The sequence below is a fragment of the Pseudophryne corroboree genome, chromosome 11 (genome assembly GCF_028390025.1).
Source record: "Pseudophryne corroboree isolate aPseCor3 chromosome 11, aPseCor3.hap2, whole genome shotgun sequence".
NCBI lineage: Eukaryota > Metazoa > Chordata > Amphibia > Anura > Myobatrachidae > Pseudophryne > Pseudophryne corroboree.
Window position 1 is genome coordinate 208,556,696 of NC_086454.1, and position 23,963 is coordinate 208,580,658.

Sequence of the window (23,963 nt, forward strand, 5' to 3'; positions counted from 1 at the left end):
GCAGTCTGGAGCGACTGCTGATGCTGACATCTGGTCCGGACTGAAGGACCTGACAACGATTACGGACATGTCGTCTACTGTCACTGCATATGATTCTCTCAACATTGAAAGAATGGTGGAGGATTATATGAGTGACCGCATCCAAGTAGGCACGTCACACAGTCCGTACTTATACTGGCAGGAAAAAGAGGCAATTTGGAGGCCCTTGCACAAACTGGCTTTATTCTACCTAAGTTGCCCTCCCACAAGTGTGTACTCCGAAAGAGTGTTTAGTGCCGCCGCTCACCTTGTCAGCAATCGGCGTACGAGGTTACATCCAGAAAATGTGGAGAAGATGATGTTCATTAAAATGAATTATAATCAATTCCTCCGCGGAGACATTGACCAGCAGCAATTGCCTCCACAAAGTACACAGGGAGCTGAGATGGTGGATTCCAGTGGGGACGAATTGATAATCTGTGAGGAGGGGGATGTACACGGTGATATATCGGAGGATGATGATGAGGTGGACATCTTGCCTCTGTAGAGCCAGTTTGTGCAAGGAGAGATTAATTGCTTCTTTTTTGGTGGGGGTCCAAACCAACCCGTCATATCAGTCACAGTCGTGTGGCAGACCCTGTCACTGAAATGATGGGTTGGTTAAAGTGTGCATGTCCTGTTTATACAACATAAGGGTGGGCGGGAGGGCCCAAGGACAATTCCATCTTGCACCTCTTTTTTCTTTTCTTTTTCTTTGCGTCATGTGCTGTTTGGGGAGGGTTTTTTGGAAGGGACATCCTGCGTGACACTGCAGTGCCACTCCTAGATGGGCCCGGTGTTTGTGTCGGCCACTAGGGTCGCTGAGCTTAGTCACACAGCTACCTCATTGCACCTCTTTTTTTCTTTGCGTCATGTGCTGTTTGGGGAGGGTTTTTTGGAAGGGACATCCTGCGTGACACTGCAGTGCCACTCCTAGATGGGCCAGGTGTTTGTGTCGGGCACTTGGGTCGCTGAGCTTAGTCACACAGCTACCTCATTGCACCTCTTTTTTTCTTTGCGTCATGTGCTGTTTGGGGAGTGTTTTTTGGAAGGGCCATCCTGCGTGACACTGCAGTGCCACTCCTAGATGGGCCAGGTGTTTGTGTCGGCCACTAGGGTCGCTTAGCTTAGTCATCCAGCGACCTCGGTGCAAATTTTAGGACTAAAAATAATATTGTGAGGTGTGAGGTATTCAGAATAGACTGAAAATGAGTGGAAATTATGGTTTTTGAGGTTAATAATAACATGGGATCAAAATGACCCCCAAATTCTATGATTTAAGCTGTTTTTTAGGGTTTTTTGAAAAAAACACCCGAATCCGACAAAAAAAATTCGGTGAGGTTTTGCCAAAACGCGGTCGAACCCAAAACACGGCCGCGGAACCGAACCCAAAACCAAAACACAAAACCCGAAAAATTTCAGGCGCTCATCTCTACTGGACAAATGTATTCCAAACAAAGAAGACAACTCCAAAATGATAGGAGACATAGTGGATAGGATCTTGAATATGTCCTGGGTATCGGTAATATGAAGGCTTTCTGTTATTTCACTGCGCATTGTACATTACTCCAAAAGAAAATCCTGAAGAAAATATATTTTCTGCAGTGGGGTACACTGGGGTTCCACAGGGAATACATCGGGGTGTAGAGTTGGATCTTGAGCTGAGGCACCAACAGGCTAAAGCTTTGACTGTTCCCAGTATGCACCGCACCACCTCCTCTATAACCCCGCCTCCAGGCACTGGAGCTCAGTTTCTAAGTTGGTGCCTGCAGAGCAGGTCACTAACAGGTGTGGCTGCACTAGGCAGCCCTGAAAAGATCTTTTTAAGAAAACTTCAAGGGCCGCAGCACTGTTTATGTCATTCTGACATTCTTTGCTGCTGCTCCATCACCTCCCCAGCAGCGCTGCATGCTCCCGCGACCAGGTTCCCAGGTACTTGCAGCGGTGGTGCACCGGTCTTCAGGCACACCACCGCTGACGCTCTCCTAGATCGCGTCCACGTGGGACCTGCCGGTAAATCGCAGACCGGTTGCGGTCCCAGGAGACGGAATGCGCCACTGGCGTGGAAACTGTACTGCACAGGGACCCCACTATATCCACCAGGGCAGGGAGCACAGGTCGGATTTATTAAAATCCGTTTTACATAGCCTCCACAGTACCCGTTGTTGAGGACCAGTATAAGGGATAAGACCCTCCCCCAGCTCCGGGTGCCATTTACTGCTGGTGTTCCCGCTATGGAGCTGCATTTCACTCTCCCTCACTCCCTGACAGAGATTTTGGTGCCATCTTTACACAAGTAGCTGGGCTGATCTCGGGGACTGCATGGCACTGTCTCCTCTGTAAAGCCACCTGTCTCATCAGCGCTGTGCATTTACAGGCACTTAAGTATTCTACATGTCATTTTAGACAGTGTTAGTTAAGAACAAGTGTACTGCTACCTGAATATTTAGTACAGTATTCTGTGATATACATCCAGTATCTACTGTGCATTGTTATATCTATAGACATACATATCTATATGTAGTTTTACTAGTCCAGCGCAGTTTTATTGTTTATCTGTAATAATTTCTGCATAGTACCTGTGACTGATTGTGCCTGTAGCTGCTGTGTAGATTGCATTCTCGTGTATCACACTTCTTGTTATCACTATATTCTGTACGCTGGGGGGGGGGGGGGGGGGGGCTAGATGCGTCAGGGCCTCATATTATATATACATATATATATATAGTGTTACACAGTACAGTATATACTGTTTTGTATTTTTTACTGTGTGTTTCAGTCACTGCATACCGCTTTATTCCTCTTTTTGTGCCATGTCTTTACTGTCACATAAATCAGGGGGTTATTTGCAGGTATTGTATTTGTCTGGCTATATTGTACTGTTACGCTCTAAGGCTACATTCCCTATAATGTCTGGCACACAGGGCGGGAAATCCATGGACGCTTCTGCTTCATGCAGTGCTGGCACCAAGGATTTACCTGAGGGGGAAGTTTTAGTTGATGATTCAGGCACTGGGTACCATACATCTCCCAGTCAGCCTGCAGCACCTGTGGCCAATCAGGAACCGCCTTGGGCAGCATTCTCACGTATGCTGAATAGGCTTGTGACACGTCTTATGCCCCCCGTGGGACCTCCTCTGCCATTGCAGTCACATATTGCCCCTGCAGTTAATCCGCCCTGGGCGGACACTCTGTCTACCCAGTTACAACAATGAAATCAATCTTTGGTTAGACAAAAGTCTACCCCACGACCCTTTGGGGTCAAGGGGCCATCTAAGCGGGCTATTTCTTCCTCACAATCCACTAATATTTCAGATAATTCTTCTGATGAGGATGGGGAATATACTGATCCGTCAGACATTGATACAGTCGCTTCTGATGAGGAATCAACAACCCGCAGGGGCAAACGCAGGATTTTTGCAGGGGGGTTTCCAAAAAATTAATAATAATAATTTTTTTTATATATATATATATATATATATATATATATATATATATATAGAAAATTAAGTGCAGAAGAGCACCTAATGGTGTTTTAAAATTGTAAAATCAATTCATCATGTGAAAAAGTGCAAAGTGTCAATTTAAAAAGGATCGACTTAGCTTCCTTGGGAAACTGCTTCAGTCTGATGACATTTGCTTCAGGACATTTGTTTACGTGTTAACAGGATTGGGCTGCTGCTCACCTTGTGATTCTAATTTGTGGACAGATAAGCTGTTTATTCATTTTTATCTTGTACGTGTGTTACCTACAGTGGCTTCAGGATGTATTATATTAAAAATGATTGTTTATGTTTTACAATTGTGTCTAGCTCTTACATATTGGAACTGGAATTGCTCATCCAGTTCTTTTATTTATATTGGCACTAGCAAGGCCCCTAAATTTTGGAGTATTGTATACCATTTAAACATTACACACTATGTTGGCTTTTATTTCTATTTTACATGTTTCAAAAGTGTCATCAGAATGAAGCAGTTTCCCAAGGAAGCTAAGTCGATCCTTTTTAAATTTACACTTTGCACTTTTTCCATTTAATCATAAATATTTTTCACCTAAGCACATTCATTATACTTCATCTTGTGTGTCATTTAGGATTAGCCTTGGCGCTATTCTCCATTTTATATATATATATATATATATATATATATATTTATTTATTTGAAAAGAGGCACTCATTCATCATTTCCCATAGAAAAAATATTATCAATTTATTTTCACCCATATGCGGGCATATCTGGACTATATTTGGAACAGACTAAAGGGAGCACCTACTTTGAACCGGATTTCTAAAGAGTGCAAATGTTTACATGAACATTTTTTTATATATATATATATATATATATATATATATATATAATAAAGCGAGGTAAGCAGGCGGCACTCATCAGACTGTATAAACGTGGTTACTTTATTGGCTGAAGGCCGACATGTTTCGGAGATAGCTTCTCCGTCCTCAGGGCCAGACAAACATAATACAAGTGTACAAGTGGCTTATAAGACATGAAATACCCCCAAATTAACAAACCTAACCGTGCTCACCTGCTCCACGGCGCACCCGCTCGTCGACCGCCACGAGGCACTTCCGCGTCTCACTGCCGCGACGTCACTGATGCGCCGCGTCGCAGGGGAGCTCCATGGAAACCGGAGCATAAACAACTCACGTTCCCAGCGTCCTCTGAAATAACTAAACATATAAGTGTAAATAAAATAAGTGCAAATCAAACAAAACACTGTAACTAAGTTAAAAACACATGATACAAGGGCAGGGAAAAAAGCAAAAGAACAAGTCAATAGTAAATAGTAAATAGTAAGTATTAAGTACTTGACCCACTTGCAGCCAGGCAATCAATCTATTATTGCAACCACTGTCCGTTATAGGCATCCCCTGAATCCTCTGTCAAAGTCAGAAAAATGTCTCTATGCACACTACCATATTTGCACCTCACACAGGTCCGTGCTGCGCATGCGTACGCTCTCCCGTACGTGCGCATACTCACAGTCGCGTGCACCCGCAGGCGCACTGTATGCGCATTTACGGTAGAGTTTCTGTGTGCCCAGCGTGCGACTCAATCGTTACATAATTCAACCATATAATGTATTTTATAAGTTAATATTCCCCTGAGTCCAACAGGTATCAGTGGGTCTCAAATGGCTCTTTGACCTTAGAGATCCCCCAAACAATAGTTTGCATGTTGTGAGGGCTTCACATGGTGTTATGCATAGGTAAGCACAGGAATAGTAATTGAAGATTAATTGTATTCCAAATCAGTATCTTTCCCGCAGACAGAGTACAATAGCCTTTAATTACACTGAGCTTTGAGACTCAATGAGGAGGGCCAACACCTGTGTTTACCAATGGGTTAGGATTTGTCTCCAGAAGAATGATTGCTGAGATGTCATTGTCTCAACTGAGAGTAGACAGTGAGATAGTATTTGCCAAACAATAGCTTTCCACAAGACAGGAATGTGTTGGTCATCACCCATTGTTTTGCATAACCAAGGCCACTGATGCAGCTGGCTCACATGCGGTGAGGGACACACACACATCTTGTTGTTGACACACCCCCACAGCTGGAATGAGGGTATGATATACCCACTGGAGATCACAGGGCTCACTCACTCACTCACTCACACAGCTACCTGGCACTCAGAAGCATGGCTGGATCATCACCAGGCACCAAAGGCTAAGTATTGAATTCACATGGCTAGATAAGGAAATATAGACAGATTGCTTTCTGGTTTAAATAGGATATTGTAACTTGGTTGTGTGATTGTTGGGTGTTTGTGTGATAGATCTGGGAATCTGTGATGGTAGCTGGGACATTAGACAACCTGTAGCATAGCATTTGTGGTATTTGTTTGCCTATGGTGATTTAAAATAGATTGTACTAGTTAGTTATAATATATATCTTGTTAATCATAAATACCACCATGCAGTTACGTTTGAGCATGTGCTTGTGGCAGTGGCGGGCTGAGATGTGTGGTTACATTGTGATCTGGTCTTGTGATGAATATGCTCTGGTTATTGAGATACTGAAGTTGTTTGGAATGTGAAAGTGAATAAGATGGTTCTAGGAAGTTGGATTGAAATTGTGAAAGGTGATTTAGATGGTTTGGAATTGTAAAATCAGAACATATGCATTGTTCTGAGGCTTGGACATTTTGGAATAAAATGGAGTCTTGTGTCTTCTGCTATGTGATTGTGGTGTAGTAGAGAGTGCCATGTGTTTGGACCTGCAAATCTAAAATGGCTGCTGCCGGGTGTTTTCCCCTCCCCCTTTCAACCATGTGTTGCAGTCTTCATGGGAGTTTTCTCAAAATGGAGTCTAGCTTCTGTCCCATGCAGTATTGTAGGGTTGTGTATATAGGGACAGCCAGTATGGGTAAGGTCAAGTATTTTCTCCACAAAGATTCTCAGCATTGAATAACTGCGCAGCGATTGTTCCTCACATGTGTAAGCTTCTCTGCAATCATATTGTCTGTATTGTTATGGTGAGCCATTTCTCTCTCTCTCTCTCTCTCTCTCTTCTCCTCTTTCTCTCTTATTTTCCCTTAAATAGTATTGTATTGTATTGTATTGTATTTCCTGTGTAGTTATCTGGTTAGGTAGTCTATGTTATATTGTAGTGTATGATTTGTATTTGTATTAATTCTTTTGCAAGTATATCATTCATAATATATATATTAGGCGTTGGACCCTGAGCACGGTATCTGTGTATTTCTTATAGTGTTAAGTATTCTCAGAGCGTCGGTGACGCTCGAACAGCTTTAAAGGTAATAAGGTTATTCTGTGTTGCATTTACACTCTACCACTACACAGAGGTTTACAGTATAAGTACATTCCTTAAGGTATAGTTAAGGGAGTACCCTTGCGGTACTTTTTGCGCCAATTGCGTACTGTGTTCTTTAACCTTTAACGTGTTTTTAATAAGATAAATATTTAGCTTTGTTAGATGGGGGCACTGGTCCGCGATATCACGATCTTAATGATGCACTGTACATTACAAACGCGGCTGTAATTGACCGGCTAATGATGGACATCTCGCAAAATGCTGAAAAAAAAACAAAAAAAACCATCCACGTTAATGTATTGTGGTATCAGTAAGACGCTGATAGGAAATTTTAAGGGACAAGGCGTTTCTCATAATATTTAAGATGCTAAAATGTATTTTTATTGTCGCAAAACCAGGTTCAAATGGATCATATCGTGTTTGATTAAGATTAGATTGTTTATCTGTTTAAGTAGGTTTAAAAGTACATTTAAAAGTTACTTTGGGAGCTAGCATGGTGATTTTCTTTATGGCAGGAGAGGCCGCATGGTCTGTCCACCATTTTGTGTGACCCTCATGGAGGTGGAAGGGGGAGGAGCGGCCATTTTGGGAAGGTCAATATTTTTTTTTTTATTAACGGCTGATTTTCAGTTGACTCAGGAAATAATCAGCCATCCATTGTCAAAAAAAGAAATCATCATTTAATGAGTTTTTTTAATGCATTTATTTAATCTATATCATAGTCAATCATAAGTAATAGTGATTGGTACTTATGTGTAAAATCTATATGCGTGTGCTTACATCAATGTATGTTATTAGATTAAATTTAGAATTGCATTTTCATCTGTGTACTTTCACATATCTCACCTTCCTGTTTGCCATTTGAATTGATAAACGTGCTAAGAGAGATTTGTCGCTATTTAAATAGTTAAAGTGTAAAAGTAATACATTAAGGGGTAAATTGTAAGACACACGCACAGCTTTACCTGAGATACAAGGAAAGACCTGTGTGGTGCTTGGTAGATGATTACAGTTAAAGATCATCTACATTGATAAACGTGCTAATTGTATTTTTGTGGCCAGCGTACACGTGTCTCTAACAAAAGGGTTGAGACTCGCGTACGCAACTCAAAGGCCGACGCACGCAGCGTATATTACGCAACGGAGCGTCTGGGTACGCCCACGTAACTCAAATCACACGGTAGTGTTATTTGTAACAGGCGAAAAGGTTGCAACGTGGTAAGTAGCGCAAGTCTATTTTAGTGTCCGAAATTTAGATTAACAGATCCTTCTCCAAATCCACAACACATCTGGTCTAAAGAAAAATTTCTGCGCAGAAATAGAAATAGAAACAAAAGTGTATATGTGGTGAGTGAGTGTTTGTTTTTACAATTTTTGAGGTTGAACCACAAGAAAAGTCGAGTTCTCGTGAGGTACATACGTGTAAGTGACGTACATGGTGGCTAGGGAGGCATCCCTGGTTAAACATAAAATTTGAGCATTAGAGTGTAGCAGACCAGGAGGTCATACTGTAACAGACCAGGAGGTCGCATAACAGACCAGGAGGTCCAGGTACAGCAGACAAGGAAGTCCGCTATAGAGACAAGTAGCACAACACCAAGAAGGGTTGGTGCGGAACCCATATAGGCCATTTAAGCTCTGGCTGAAGGAATTCGCAGCCGAAATTTTCGATTCCACTGGTCGCTCCGCACATAAGATTAGTTGCTTATGTGCTGAACGATTGTACCGCACGTAATTGTGTGCATTAGTAAACCTGACCGGTACTATTTGTGTACGAAGGTCATAAACGCTATTTGTACATTTTGACGTGATTTGTGTAATTTTTTTTATTTTAAGGGAGGTTCGCTGGTCACTCAGGAACTATCCAACAACCGATACTTGCTGGGGAACGCGCCCCAGTAAATAAAGGTTCACAGGGGCCCTGGGTTGGGTACAACAGCTCTGGATACAGTGATTGCAGTACTGGCCAACGTGGGCGAGAAGTGAGTGGAGTACTCGGTAAACTTCACCGCCAGCATGCCCCGGACATCTTGGTTTTTTGTAAGGGTTCGCTGAAGAAAAGCAACACCTACGAGTTATGGGGGCCAGTTGTTCAGGCAGGGGGCGATCAACCTCGGTTCGGGTTGATTTAGTAAACCGACCAGTCGGGTCGGCAAGGTACGTGATGTGTGAAAAATACGGTTCACACACAGAGGTTTTATGTGATGAATGGGAGAGAATGACGGTACATGACGGGGAGAAATTCCCAAGAGTAGGTAGCTTCAGCCCAGAAGTGTTGCAAAATTTAAGGAGGAGGATATGTCTCATTAAATCAGTAAAGAGACGGACCAAACATTATGATTGTTTAAAATTATGCAACAGGAAAGTGAATTGCAAAGAGATTTAATTGACTTATCTAACGTTCATCTTGAGAGGAGAGACATGGCAATGGAGAGGATTATGGTTGCAGAGAAATGGCACAATGTTGTATGATAAAAATGCACTTAGTAACTGTATTAAGAACGAAAGTAACAAATGTAATAATGTTTATAAAAATAAATGTATAAAAATCACAAATGTTAACCTGTGCAAGTCGCACCCCATGTTAAACTTCCCTCAGGATTACCAACAAGAAAGTGAGCCCAGAACGATGTCGGCATCTCTTCCAGCAGCCAGCCTACAAGACATCCAGGTGGACGCGACCAAATTGGTAAAGGCAATAATCAAACCCCTTAACTGAGGGTCAGGTGAGGTCGTGTCCACAGGTACGTACAATGTTTTATATCACGCACAAACAAATGTACCCCATATTGTAAGACCAAAACAAGGTGATGTAATTGAGTTTAGTCCTGTCAGGGTGATCACAGTCCCCAATGGGAAGACTGACGATCAGGGAACCATTCCCGTCAAGGACAGTGCAATGCGCCATCCCTGGTCCCGGACAGAATTGAGATCAATCATGTCTGATTACCCAGATCCTAGGAAAGATCTAACTGTATGATCAAAGATTCACAGAAGGTATATCAACTCCCTAGACAACGACATAATCATGGTATCCAAGGAATCAGGTAGGTACAGGGAAAGCGGTTGATGGTGATGAGCATCCAAGCGTTTGAGGAGGCATCAAATCAACCAAAACCCCAGGCCATTGGCACATGGAGGAACTCAAGGATTTGTGATCTTTGCAAAAGAGAAGGGCATTATGCCAGCAACTGTAATAGCCCACATAAAGTCAGACCCCCTAGACCAAGAAATGAGAAAAGTTAGGACACACCAAATTATAATCAGGGATCATATAGGAAGAATTTTGGGCCACACCCATGATATGTGGTCAGGAAAGGTGATCATTAGAACTGATGGTAAGCCTGAGGTAACGGTTAATAAATTGGGAGGTCATTCCCTGAAGACACAGGAATGACCAGGTGAAACATTGTAAATGTATCTGTGAAATGTTTTTTTTCTCTCTCTCTCTATCTCTGACGATCATTGGTAAGGACTCAAACATTGCATATCTGTTTGGTCTTTGCAGAAGTCTACCAAACCCCAGCATGACCTACCCACATCAATGTATCCTGGCCAGATACAGAGGGTATGGAGGTGCTGGTGGGAGGGACGGCGCAAAGAAACCATTGGACATGTAGATATGACAGCCTGACGATCTGACAATGTTTTAAAATGTTTGAAAAATGTTTTTTTTTTCTCTTTTCCTATTGATGGTTATTGTTGATTTAAGTAATATACACATGCATATAAATTGTTCTCTCTCTCGTTTGTTTTTTTGTGTTTTCTCTCTCTTCTCACTCATGTTTTCATGTTTAAAGATGGTATGTCACACATCAGTTAGACAAATGGTAATGCAAGATTTTTTGCTCCTTACAGAAAGATCGCTGGTTTGGAAGAGATATTGCATCACCAGAATGTTCGTTTGGAAGACTGAGAGACAGCACCTTTGAGAAGACAGCAGAACAAGAAGAACAACAAGACGAGAGAACTAATTATCGTAACAAGTTTCTCTTCCCCTCAAACTGATTTTCTGTACCCCATTACAAATTTCTTCTTTTCTCCTCCTGTAAGATGGACTTGCCCCAAGAGACTGTGATATGGATTTTCCTGTTGACCATGATGTTGACCAGAGCAGTCTGTTTCGGTGAGAGTATCAGTGAGGTCGAGAAAGGATCCAGAAAGGTCCTGATGATAAAGATGGAGGTGTAAATTTCCAATAGCAACCCAATCACCAAGCAAAGTTGAGTACCGGAAACGATCTAGCAGCCATGTTATCTGTAAACATTTTTCTTTTAAGGATTGTTAGCTGAAGAAAACTGTATCTGTAGGCTCTGTAACAATGTCATTGAGGATGGGTGCATTAAGAAATGCCAATCCAGTTTTAATATCCATATGGACCGGCATCCATTGAGTGACTATCACTCCTTAGTGGGTAGCGTGTTAAATAAAACAGATTGTTGGGTATGCTCTCAAGTACCTCAAGGTCATAGCAAATCAGGGCTAGTACCATTTCCTTTAACGTTAGGGGAGTTAAGTGGTGGGAGACCGGTGGACAGGAGGTTTAATATCTCCAGCCCTCCTAGTTTGAAGCTCCACCAATACCATGTGGATAGGTCCCTATTATGTTTTAACATCTCCAATCCCCGAAAGCCGGGAAATTGGGAAGTGTCATGGAGTAACCAAACCATGACCTTTTCATATAGAGCAGATAGAATGCCGACAGATACAGAGCTTGTACGCCACATAGCCAGTAGAGGAAAATCTTTCCGGTATAGGTATACCTTAGGAAATAGGATTACGAGAGTTGGAGAGGTATCACCAGGATACTGTGCACATATCGTACAACCTGATACGTGTACTAAGCAGATGGAAGAATTAGGGTTAGGAGATTTCACATGGAAGGTGTGTAATATGGTTATGTCCTATTCAGTCCCATATGTTCTCCCCGATGATGCATATTTCACATGCGGGAGAAAGGCGTATGAGCGGCTTGCCCCAAACTCAGAAGGATTGTGTTATATTGGAAAAGTACTACCTGAGGTAATGAGTCTAAGGAGTGAGGAAACTGAAATTTCAATGGATTTGATTTATGACCCAACTGTAGAAACAATGATGTGATGAAAATGCGATTATACGGTCCGTTTCTTTCACCTGTTTTTCCGTTTTCCTCCAAGGTAAAAAGACCCACTTGGACGAGGAATTTTGATGAGCCGATATACAGACAACAGATGGATTAAAGAAGAAGTTTTGACAACCTTATACACAGATTTTTGATGAACTATGCCATGGATCCCCAGTTTCCCTAGAAATTTTAAAATTACGCTAGCCCAACACTTTTGTAAATCTATGGACATTGACAGCTTTTGCTCGCACCTTATGGGCAAAAGCACAAAGAAGACTGCAACCAACAGACACCGAACAAGACTTCAACCGACAAATGTACATTAACCTGACATAGAATACCACTGCATTTACCATAAGTGTTCTTTATCTTCATTTCTACAACCCTCAGGTAATGACACACATAGTCGATAGGGAATCCAGGCACAGATATCAGCAACCACATACCTCCCCCATTCATGTATCATCAACTAAAATGTGCTCCCCCATTTTGTTGCAACCAAAAGCCGAAACGAGCTCGGTAAAGTTTGACAGCCCATCCACAGACCCGTACCACGGGATAAGAAGGAATTCAAATGTATACTTCGCAATACCTCGAAGCTTGATGTACCACACGTACGGCACGATGATACATGACCCCCCAAACATGGACTCATACACACATGCTTCTGCTATCTCACTAGGTCATACCCTCTTCACACCTTTTCCTCTCTCCTCCCTTACCCAACCATGGAAATGTATTAACCCCTGACATATATTTTTCTCTTTTTGAAATGTTTTAGAAGGTGGCAGTTATTGTTGACTGCCAAAGGGTGGACTGTCAAAGTCAGAAAAATGTCTCTATGCACACTACCATATTTGCACCTCACACAGGTCCGTGCTGCGCATGCGTACGCTCTCCCATACGTGCGCATACTCACAGTCGCGTGCACCCGCAGGCGCACTGTATGCGCATTTACGGTAGAGTTTCTGTGTGCCCAGCGTGCGACTCAATCGTTACATAATTCAACCATATAATGTATTTTATAAGTTAATATTCCCCTGAGTCCAACAGGTATCAGTGGGTCTCAAATGGCTCTTTGACCTTAGAGATCCCCCAAACAATAGTTTGCATGTTGTGAGGGCTTCACATGGTGTTATGCATAGGTAAGCACAGGAATAGTAATTGAAGATTAATTGTATTCCAAATCAGTATCTTTCCCGCAGACGGAGTACAATAGCCTTTAATTACACTGAGCTTTGAGACTCAATGAGGAGGGCCAACACCTGTGTTTACCAATGGGTTAGGATTTGTCTCCAGAAGAATGATTGCTGAGATGTCATTGTCTCAACTGAGAGTAGACAGTGAGATAGTATTCGCCAAACAATAGCTTCCCACAAGACAGGAATGTGTTGGTCATCACCCATTGTTTTGCATAACCAAGGCCACTGATGCAGCTGGCTCACATGCGGTGAGGGACACACACACATCTTGTTGTTGACACACCCCCACAGCTGGAATGAGGGTATGATATACCCACTGGAGATCACAGGGCTCACTCACTCACTCACACGGCTACCTGGCACTCAGAAGCATGGCTGGATCATCACCAGGCACCAAAGGCTAAGTATTGAATTCACATGGCTAGATAAGGAAATATAGACAGATTGCTTTCTGGTTTAAATAGGATATTGTAACTTGGTTGTGTGATTGTTGGGTGTTTGTGTGATAGATCTGGGAATCTGTGATGGTAGCTGGGACATTAGACAACCTGTAGCATAGCATTTGTGGTATTTGTTTGCCTATGGTGATTTAAAATAGATTGTACTGGTTAGTTATAATATATATCTTGTTAATCATAAATACCACCATGCAGTTACGTTTGGGCATGTGCTTGTGGCAGTGGCGGGCTGAGATGTGTGGTTACATTGTGATCTGGTCTTGTGATGAATATGCTCTGGTTATTGAGATACTGAAGTTGTTTGGAATGTGAAAGTGAATAAGATGGTTCTAGGAAGTTGGATTGAAATTGTGAAAGGTGATTTAGATGGTTTGGAATTGTAAAATCAGAACATATGCATTGTTCTGAGGCTTGGACATTTTGGAATAAAATGGAGTCTTGTGTCTTCTGCTATGTGATTGTGGTGTAGTAGAGAGTGCCATGTGTTTGGACCTGCAAATCTAAAATGGCTGCTGCCGGGTGTTTTCCCCTCCCCCTTTCAACCATGTGTTGCAGTCTTCATGGGAGTTTTCTCAAAATGGAGTCTAGCTTCTGTCCCATGCGGTATTGTAGGGTTGTGTATATAGGGACAGCCAGTATGGGTAAGGTCAAGTATTTTCTCCACAAAGATTCTCAGCATTGAATAACTGCGCAGCGATTGTTCCTCACATGTGTAAGCTTCTCTGCAATCATATTGTCTGTATTGTTATGGTGAGCCATTTCTCTCTCTCTCTCTCTCTCTCTTCTCCTCTTTCTCTCTTATTTTCCCTTAAATAGTATTGTATTGTATTGTATTTCCTGTGTAGTTATCTGGTTAGGTAGTCTATGTTATATTGTAGTGTATGATTTGTATTTGTATTAATTCTTTTGCAAGTATATCATTCATAATATATATATTAGGCGTTGGACCCTGAGCACGGTATCTGTGTATTTCTTATAGTGTTAAGTATTCTCAGAGCGTCGGTGACGCTCGAACAGCTTTAAAGGTAATAAGGTTATTCTGTGTTGCATTTACACTCTACCACTACACAGAGGTTTACAGTATAAGTACATTCCTTAAGGTATAGTTAAGGGAGTACCCTTGCGGTACTTTTTGCGCCAATTGCGTACTGTGTTCTTTAACCTTTAACGTGTTTTTAATAAGATAAATATTTAGCTTTGTTACCTCCAACCCCATAACAATCATAATATTAACATGAGGATAAAGGAACACAAAAATAGTGTTGCTTAGGGCTTGGGGGACCCAGGGGTGCTCAAGAACAGACAGTGAGAAAAATGTCTCAGAGAGCTGTCATAATTGAAAAAACATATGGTTATTATAAAAAGCATTGGAGTCCCAGGTTCTCATTTAGACCCTTGGGGAAAAGGACGGAGAAGCTATCTCCGAAACATGTCGGCCTTCAGCCAATAAAGTAACCACGTTTATACAGTCTGATGAGTGCCGCCTGCTTACCTCGCTTTATTATCTGATGGGAATCACTTCTCCATGAGGAAGGCACCTCAGCAAGTTGTCACCTTTTAAGAGAGTGCCGGATGTTACACTGGACGGTATATGTATATATATATATATATATATATATATATATATATATATATATATATATATATATATACATATAAAATGTGTGTGTGTCCCGTGAAGAAGGGTGTTAATCGTTGGATGATTCACAGACTGATATATATATATATATATATATATATAATACAGCTATATAGATATGGCACACATGTATGTCTGACACACGCATGCAGCTGTATATTTAGCACACATGTATGTCACAAACACACACACAGCAATATATGGCACTCATGTATGTCACACATACACACACACACACACACACACCACAGTTACAGTATATAGCACACATGTATGACTCACACACACACACACACCGCATTTACATTATATAGCACACATGTATGACACACACACACACACACACACACACACACACACACACACACACCGGAGTTACAGTATATAGCACACATGTATGTCAAACACACACACACACACACACACACACACACCACAGTTACAGTATATAGCACACATGCATGACACACACACACACACAGTTACAGTATATAGCACACAGGTATGTCACACACACACACACACACACACACACACAACACACCACAGTTACAGTATATAGCACACATGTATGTCAAACACACACACACACACACACAGTCACAGTAGCACACATGCTTGTCACACACACACACACACACACACACACACACACACACAGTATATAGCACACAGGTATGTCTCTCACACACACCACAGTTACAGTATATAGCACACATGCATGTCTCTCACACACACACACACACACACACACTTACAGTATATAGCACACACACACACACACACACACACACACTCACACTCACACAGTATATAGCACATTTACACTGTCAAACACACACCTTTTTCACAATAAAATAAAACAGCCACGTAAAGCAAGAAAATAATAAATAAGCACCCATTATTTATAACCCCCCCCCCCATATACCCAGGAGTGCGAGTCAGACACACTTCTGCAGATGGGATTACTGAGTACTGACCCAGCCAACATCAAAGTCACCTACACATCACTCTCCCAGCCTGGCTCTTCCGAAAGAGACACAAACCTTTTGGTTTCTGCAGTCCGTTTAGCCTCACATGCGTACAGCCTAACAAGCTCTCCCCAAGGGAACTCCCTGAGAGGAGCTCCCTCTACTGGTTATTCAGGCTGCCTCCAGCGCTCAGAAAATATGTAGAGACAGCTGCCGCGTTCTACACACACCCTGCGGAGCTTCTCCATCTCCATAAAAAAACAACAAATGTATCGGTAAGTTGTGCGATGGATCGGTCGGCTGGGGGGGTTTCCAGGTACTCAGAAACCCCCCCTGCGTGCGCGTATGAACCCGGGTTGATGTTCCTGTCCTAGTAGAGGCTATTAAGCTGATTCTCCAAATTGATGATGAGATTGATTCCACTACTGCGTCTATGAAACCTGATAAGTTCAAACGTCAGAAGGTTACTAAAGTAGTCTTACCACATTCTGACCATTTAATTGACATACGTCAGGAATCCTTGTCGTCTCAAGGAAATACATTTTCCCAGTCTAAAAAGATGCTAGCTCGTTATCCTATCCCTGCGGAGTTGAGTAACAAGTGGGAAACTCCACCGCCGGTGGACTCTCATGTCGCCTGTCTTGTGGTGTCATCTACTCTGCCTGTCTCCACTGTCACCTCACTGAAGGAACCGACGGATAAGCGTGTAGAGGGATGCCTGAAGTCTATATACTCTCTTACCGGTGCTGTACATAGATCCACTATAGCAGCCTCCTGGGCAGCGATAGGAATTGAAGCATGGGTTCAGACACCGCCAGACAATATCTGTCTCATATTACAACAGCCTCCCACTATATGCAGGAGGTGGCACCTGAGGCAGGTGTAATGGCATCCAAGGCGTCTACTACGTCTATACTGGCCCACTGAATTCTGTGGTTAAGGTCCTGGAAGGTGGACCTAGACTCCAAAAAGACCTTGGAGGTTCTCCCTTTTAAGGGTGACATCCTTTTTGTGGAGGATCTGAATAAGATTGTGACTGACTTGGCAACTGCTAAGACTGCATTTCTCCCAAGTACTAATCCTTCTGCACTGAAGGCAAAAGGGTACCACTTTTCATTCCTATTGACCTCCAGGGAAGGCAAAGGGTCAGGCATATCCGAGACAGGCTCGTACTTCCAAATCCACTAATTCCAAACCTAAACAATCCTGGGCCACCCATCAGCATGCTTCCAAACAAGACAAGCCTGCTGCATGACGGGACGGGTCTCCCCCTGGGGGACCCCAAGGTGGGAGGCTGACTTTTGCAGTTCGCCCAGACCTGGTTAAAGACCACTTCGGACGCCTGGGTGTAGGAAGTTGTCTCTCACGGATACGCAATCTCTTTCAAGAGACGTCCCCCTCGCCAGTTCTGCTCGACGGTTATCCCTTCAGATCCGTTGAAAGCGCAAGCTCTACATCTGGTTGTACGATCCATCTTGGATACAGTAGTGGTAATGCCGGTCCCCTTGTCCCAGAGAGGCAGGGGATATTATTCGACCCTGTTTCTAGTTCAGAAACCAAATGGGTCCTTCCGGCCTATACTCAACCTCAAATAATTGAACAAATTTGTGAGAGTGTCCAAATTCCATATGGAAACCCTGCGCTCTATTGTGCTGGCTATGGAACCCAAGGACTATATGGTATACCTGGACATACAAGATGCTTACCTGCACATACCTATTGCCATTTTGCATCAGCAATATCTGCAGTTTGCTATTGACAACCTCCATTGTCAATTCCAGGCTCTGCCAGTTGGACTGGCCATGGCCCCTCGGATTTCACCAAGGTCATGGCCATGATGACAACTCTTCTCCATCGTCAGGGTATCTGGACAGCTTGCTGATTCTAGCGAACTCCCAAGATGTCCTCCTCAGTCATCTGCACATGATTGTCCAGTTCCTACAAGCCCACGGGTGGCTTATCAACTGGAAGAAGTCCTCGCTGGTCCCTGCTCAGAGCATGGTGCACCTGGGGGCACTACTGGACACACACAGACAAAGACTGTTTCTGTCTCAAGAGAAGGTCCTGAAACTTCAGGACAAGATCAGTTACATCCTTTCTTGCCCAAGACTGTTGATACAATCGGCGATGCAAGTACTAGGCCTCATGGTGACCGCTTTTGACACGGTAGAGAACGCTCAATTTCATTTCCACCCTCTACAGAGGTTAATCCTTCCCAAGTGGGATGGCCTGCCTCATCGGATCAGGTCTCAAATGATCTCCTTGACTCCGGAGGTGCATCAGTGACTGAGCTGGTGGCTACAGGAGCAACAGTTGAGCAGGGACTGTCCCTTCTGGATACCCAACTGGGTCCTACTGACAACGGACACCAGTCTGCCTAGTTGGGGTGCGGTGCTGCCCAACACTCTCTCCAGGGTCGGTGGACCAAGGAGGAATCTCTCCTCCCGATAAACATTCTAGAATTGCAGGCGGTGTTCAATGCCTTGAACCTTGCCCTGCCTCTGATACAGAACAGGCCTGTTCAAGTACAATCAGACAACGCCACCATGGTGGCATGCATAAATCATCAAGGTAGCACTCGAAGTCGCATGGCAATGATGGAAGTGTCAAAAATCCTTAGTTGGAGAGAACGCCATCTGTCAGCAATATCGACAGTGTTCATTCCAGGAGTCCTCAACTGGGAAGCGGATTTCCTCAGTCGTCAGGACGTTCACGCCGGAGAGTGGAGTCTTAATCAGGAAGTCTTTCAACTCCTAGTGGACAAGTGGGGTCTACCAGATGTAGACCTGACGGAGTCTTGACACAATCACAAAGTTCCGGTCTTTGGATCAAGAACAAGGGATCCTCAGGCAGCGTTCGTAGACACACTGGCAATTCCATGGAACTTTCAGCTGCCCTACGTTTTCCCTCCAGTGTCACTTCTGCCCAGGGTACAATGAAAGTTCAAGTAAGAAGGAGGAATACTACTTCTAGTAGATTCAGCATGGCTCAGGCGGCATTGGTTCTCAGACCTGCAGGGTCTCTCAATAGAGAGTCCTCTTCTACATCCTCAATGCCCAGACCTCCTCGTTCAGGGCCCTTGTGTCTACCTGGACCTGGCCAGACTGGCTTTGACGGCATGGCTCTTGAAGCTTCACTCCTGAAGGCAAAAGGATTCTCTGAGAAGGTTATCCAGACTATGCTGAAGGCGCGCAAACTGGCTTCGGCACGGATTTATTCTAGGGTGTGGATTTCTTACTTCCCCTGGTGTGCTGCTATGAATTATGATGCATACAAGTTCAGCACTGCCAGACTTTTGGCTTTTCTGCCTTCGTCTGGCCTCCCTCAAGGTTCATATGTCTGCCTTGTCGGTGTGGTTTCAGAGAAAAATTGTGTCTCTTCCTGACGTTCATACTTTCACTCAGGGTATTTTCAGCCTCCCTATGTCCCTCCTGTGGCTCCATGGGATTTGTCTGTTGTCTTGAATGCCCTGTAAGCCTCAATTTGAACCTCTTGAGTCTGTGGACCTTAAATGCCTTACGCTTAAGGTCGTATTTCTGCTGGCTATTGCCTCTGCTAAGAGGGTGTCGGACTTAGGTGCTTTGTCCTGTCGTCCACCCTGTCTGATTTTACCCATGACCGGGCTGTTCTTAGAACTCGCGATGGTTATCTACCTAAGGAGGTGTCATCTTTCCAACTTAACAAAGAAATTGTGGTTCCGGCCTTTATCTCTTCTGGTTTGTCCTCCAAAGAGCTGTCTTTGGATGTGGTACAGGCTCTCTGTATTTACGTGGAGAGGACTGCCTCTCTCAGGAGGTCAGATACCCTTTTTCTTTTTTACAAACGTGGTTGGCCTGTGAATAAGCAAGCCTTGGCCATTAGAATGGTAATTGCACAAGCCTATGCGCAGGCTGGACTCTCAGCTCCTGCTGCTATCAAAGCCCATTCTACTTGGTCTGTTGGACCTTCTTGGTTGCCTGCTGAGGCACATCCGCTGAACAATTGTGCAAGGCAGCTACGTGCTCCTCAGTGAACACGTTCCTTATGCCTTTGATACTTCCGCCATCCAGGATGCTTCCTTTGGGCGCCATGTTCTTGTTCCCGCTATGGTGCTTCCTCTCCCACGAGGAACTGCTTTAAAACATCCCTGATGTATTCCCTGTGGAATTCCAGTGTACTCCGCTGCAGAAAAGGAGATTTATGGTAGACTTAACATAGTTAAATCTCTTTCTGCGAGGTACACTGGATTCCACAAGGCGCCCACCCGGACACACTTAGCTTCTTTGGGTCTGTATGGCATTGGCCACTGGTCCCTTCTCCTGTCGTGAGATTGTGGTTCTATGTGACTAACATCTACCGTCTCTTTTACCTGCTGCTGCATTGGACTGGTTAACGAGGCGGGGTTATAGAGGAGGCGGTGCAGTGCATCCTGGGAACAGTTAAAGCTTTAGCCTGTTGGTGCCTTGGACCAAGATTTAACTCTACACCCTGATGTATTCCCTGTGGAATCCAGTGTACCTAGCAGAAAGAGATTTAACTACAGTAAGTCTACAAAAATCTCCTTATTTAAAAGTTATTAGACCATTAGAGCTTAATTTCTTTTGACCTGACCTGAATTATGGGAATCCATCCCCTGGCCAGTGCAAATGCAAGATTTGCAGCAGGTGGTTTCCAGAGATGGGTGAGGGGATGGGGTGGAGACTGAAGTCACCCAGTGTATGCTTGGTTCGTTAATCTAGTGTAGATAGACCTACATAAGATGATAGACAAACTAAGGAAACCAATTTCCATACATACAAAAGAAACCACTTGTACCCCCATTGTGACACCAGTGTAAATACATAAATACATTGGGGGTAATTCTGAGTTGATCGCAGCAGGAATTTTGTTAGCAGTTGGGCAAAACCATGTGCACTGCAGGTGGGGCAGATATAACATGTGCAGAGAGAATTAGATTTGGGTGGGTTATTTTGTTTCTGTGCAAGGTAAATACTGGCTGCTTTGTTTTTACACTGCAATTTAGATTGCAGATTGAACACACCAGACCCAAATCTAACTCTCTCTGCCTTCCCTGCAGTGCACATGGTTTTGCCCAACTCCGAATTACCCCCATAGTCCTTACACTACATCAACAATTGAGTAAATGTATTATTATTCATGCTTTGTTCCGTATATATGTGTGGACCTGCTTATCCTCTGGATTGCAGTGAAGCAGGTCCACATATCGTTGGAATGTATTATCATTCATACAGCTGATGTGGGAGAGCGCTAAATTACCTTTCCGGTGATGATGTGTGCTCTCCCACTTTTGGCTGTCCCTTTCGGCTTGCCTGTAACTTCCTCGCATGGGCTGGATGGCCCTCTCCCATCGGGCCCTGCTCCAGCGTGAACGTCTCATGCGCATTTGTTATTTGTGAATGCCGAGGACTAGTGGAAACATAGAGGGGACAGACCTCTCCCAGCGCCCACCAAACCAGGCCAGACAGGAGAAAGCAGCAATGCCAATCAGACCTGGCAGTATCGTTAAAGGTGAAGTACGAGCTGGGCAGGTGATGTGACCTTTCATACATTGGTTTGGTCACATCGCTGCCATCAGCATAACAGTGGCACTGATAAAAGGAAGGATGCCATGAGCACCCAGCATAACAGTGGCACTGATAAAAGGAAGGGCGCTATGAGCACCCAACATTTATCACAAAAACATGTACTGATACATTCACAGCGTTGCACCTTGATAGAGGGGCAATGTCGCCCCAAAACATCTGTATCTTTATGTGATCTCCAAAATAACAATATAATAATTTTTAAGACTGAGTGCAGCTGATCATTTTACATGCTACCTACTTTAATTGTTACAGAGGGCAGCACAGCAGTCTGCAACCTGTTTGTGGAGTGCCAGGCTATCTTTGTTTTATACACTAATATATATACTGTATACATATATATATATATACATATATATATATATATATATATATATATATATCTGCTAGATTCTTATAAATAAGAATGAAGGGGCGGCACTCCAATACGTGCATAGAAAAGTGAAAACTTTGTATGCTTCACTTGTACTGACTTTCACTTTTGCAAACGTCCTGACGAAAAGGCCTGTGTGCCTTGAAACGTTGACGATGATGATGGAAATGTATAACTAAAGTTTTCACTTTTCTATGCAAGTATTGGAGTGCCGCCCCTTCATTCTTATTTATAAGAATCAAGCAGCTATTTTATTATTTTGTCAAGGCACCGGCTACATTAATTAGTCATTCGGAGTGCCAAGCCACTGCATATATATATATATATATATATATATATATATACGTACACACACACACACACACACTATCTAGGTGATTTATCGCGCCCTATGGGCGTTCTCCACACCATCGTGAGGGGCTATGCCCCCTTGAACCTTGCACGCTCTTGTGGCGAGCAAAAGTTGTATTATATGGAGTATTACCTCCAATCATAATTGTGTGAGTGGTTAAATATTGTACGGGCAAAGGGCGTGCGATGGTTAAGGGATCGTAGCCCCTTGCAACGGCGTGAACAGTGCACGCAGGGCCTGATGAATCACCTAGCATGTGCTGTGGTTGGGGGAGTGGTGGGTGCGGGGGAGAAGCAGATGGGGAAGGGGGGCTGTGGTTGGGGGAGGGGTGGTTGTGAGGGTGGTGCGGGTGGGGGAGGGGGTGGTGCGGTGATGGGGGAGGGGCGTGTGCAGGGGTGCTGCGGGTGGGGGAGGTGGTCCAGAGCCACTGTGGGTGGTGGAGGGGGGGGGGGTATGTGGGTGCCGCGGATGGGGCCCAGAGGTACTGTGTGGGGGAGGGGTGGGTAATGCTTCTCCTCCTGGAAGCAGCTAGGCTGCTGTCCTCCCATAGGCAGTGGCTCTCCCGGAGACTTGCACAGCAGCCAATCACTATTGTTAGCGCCGGTGTCCCAACGCACCACATTATAGGGAAGAAGATGCACTCAATAAACTACAGCTCCCAGCAGCCCTTAGTGCCTGAATGCTTCGGCGTTAAGGGTTGCTGGGAGCTGTAGTTTATTTAGTGCATATACTTCCCTGTAATGCAGGGCGTTGGGACACCGGCACTAACAATAGTGACTGGCTGGCAGAACTGACTGACTCGCTGATTCAATGTAAAAGGTGAGAGTACTGTGCAGTGTCAGTCTCAGTGTCCAGACATTACCCTCCGCAATATCACCCACTCTATCCATTATATTAGCTATCTCGGGGCCGCCAGGCCGGCCAGTTGCTGTGTTGCGGAGGCAGGAACTCTGGGGATCTGTGCGCGGCTGTGGTGGGGAGGCACTTCTGTGACATGACAGGCAGAGGAGGCTCCGGGGGTCAGAGAGTATGCAGCGCTGGGAGGGCTATGAAAGCCTTCTGCTGCACCACTTTCATACACCTCTATGCCGGTGGCCGTAGCAGCTTTTGTTCCACGTGTTCTGCGGCTAGGGAGTGGGGATTGTTGATGCCGGAGGGGGCAGGCGGAACATAGGGGGTCATTCAACCTGATCGTAGCTGTGCTAAATTTAGCACAGCTACGATCACTTACACTTACATGCGGTTGCACAGCAGTGGTGCTTTTGTACTTGAAGAGTAACTCCCAGCCAGCGGAGCTCTGTGGCTGGCCAGTAGTTACTCGTCGCCGCCCAGGTCACAGCGGCTGCGTGGGATGTCACACAGCCGATGCGGACCGCCCACCTCACGGTCCGGCCACATATGCGTTGGCTGACCGCGCCCACAAAATGGCAGGCAAGCGCCACCCCCTCGCGCCCAGCGACCACCTCTGCCTG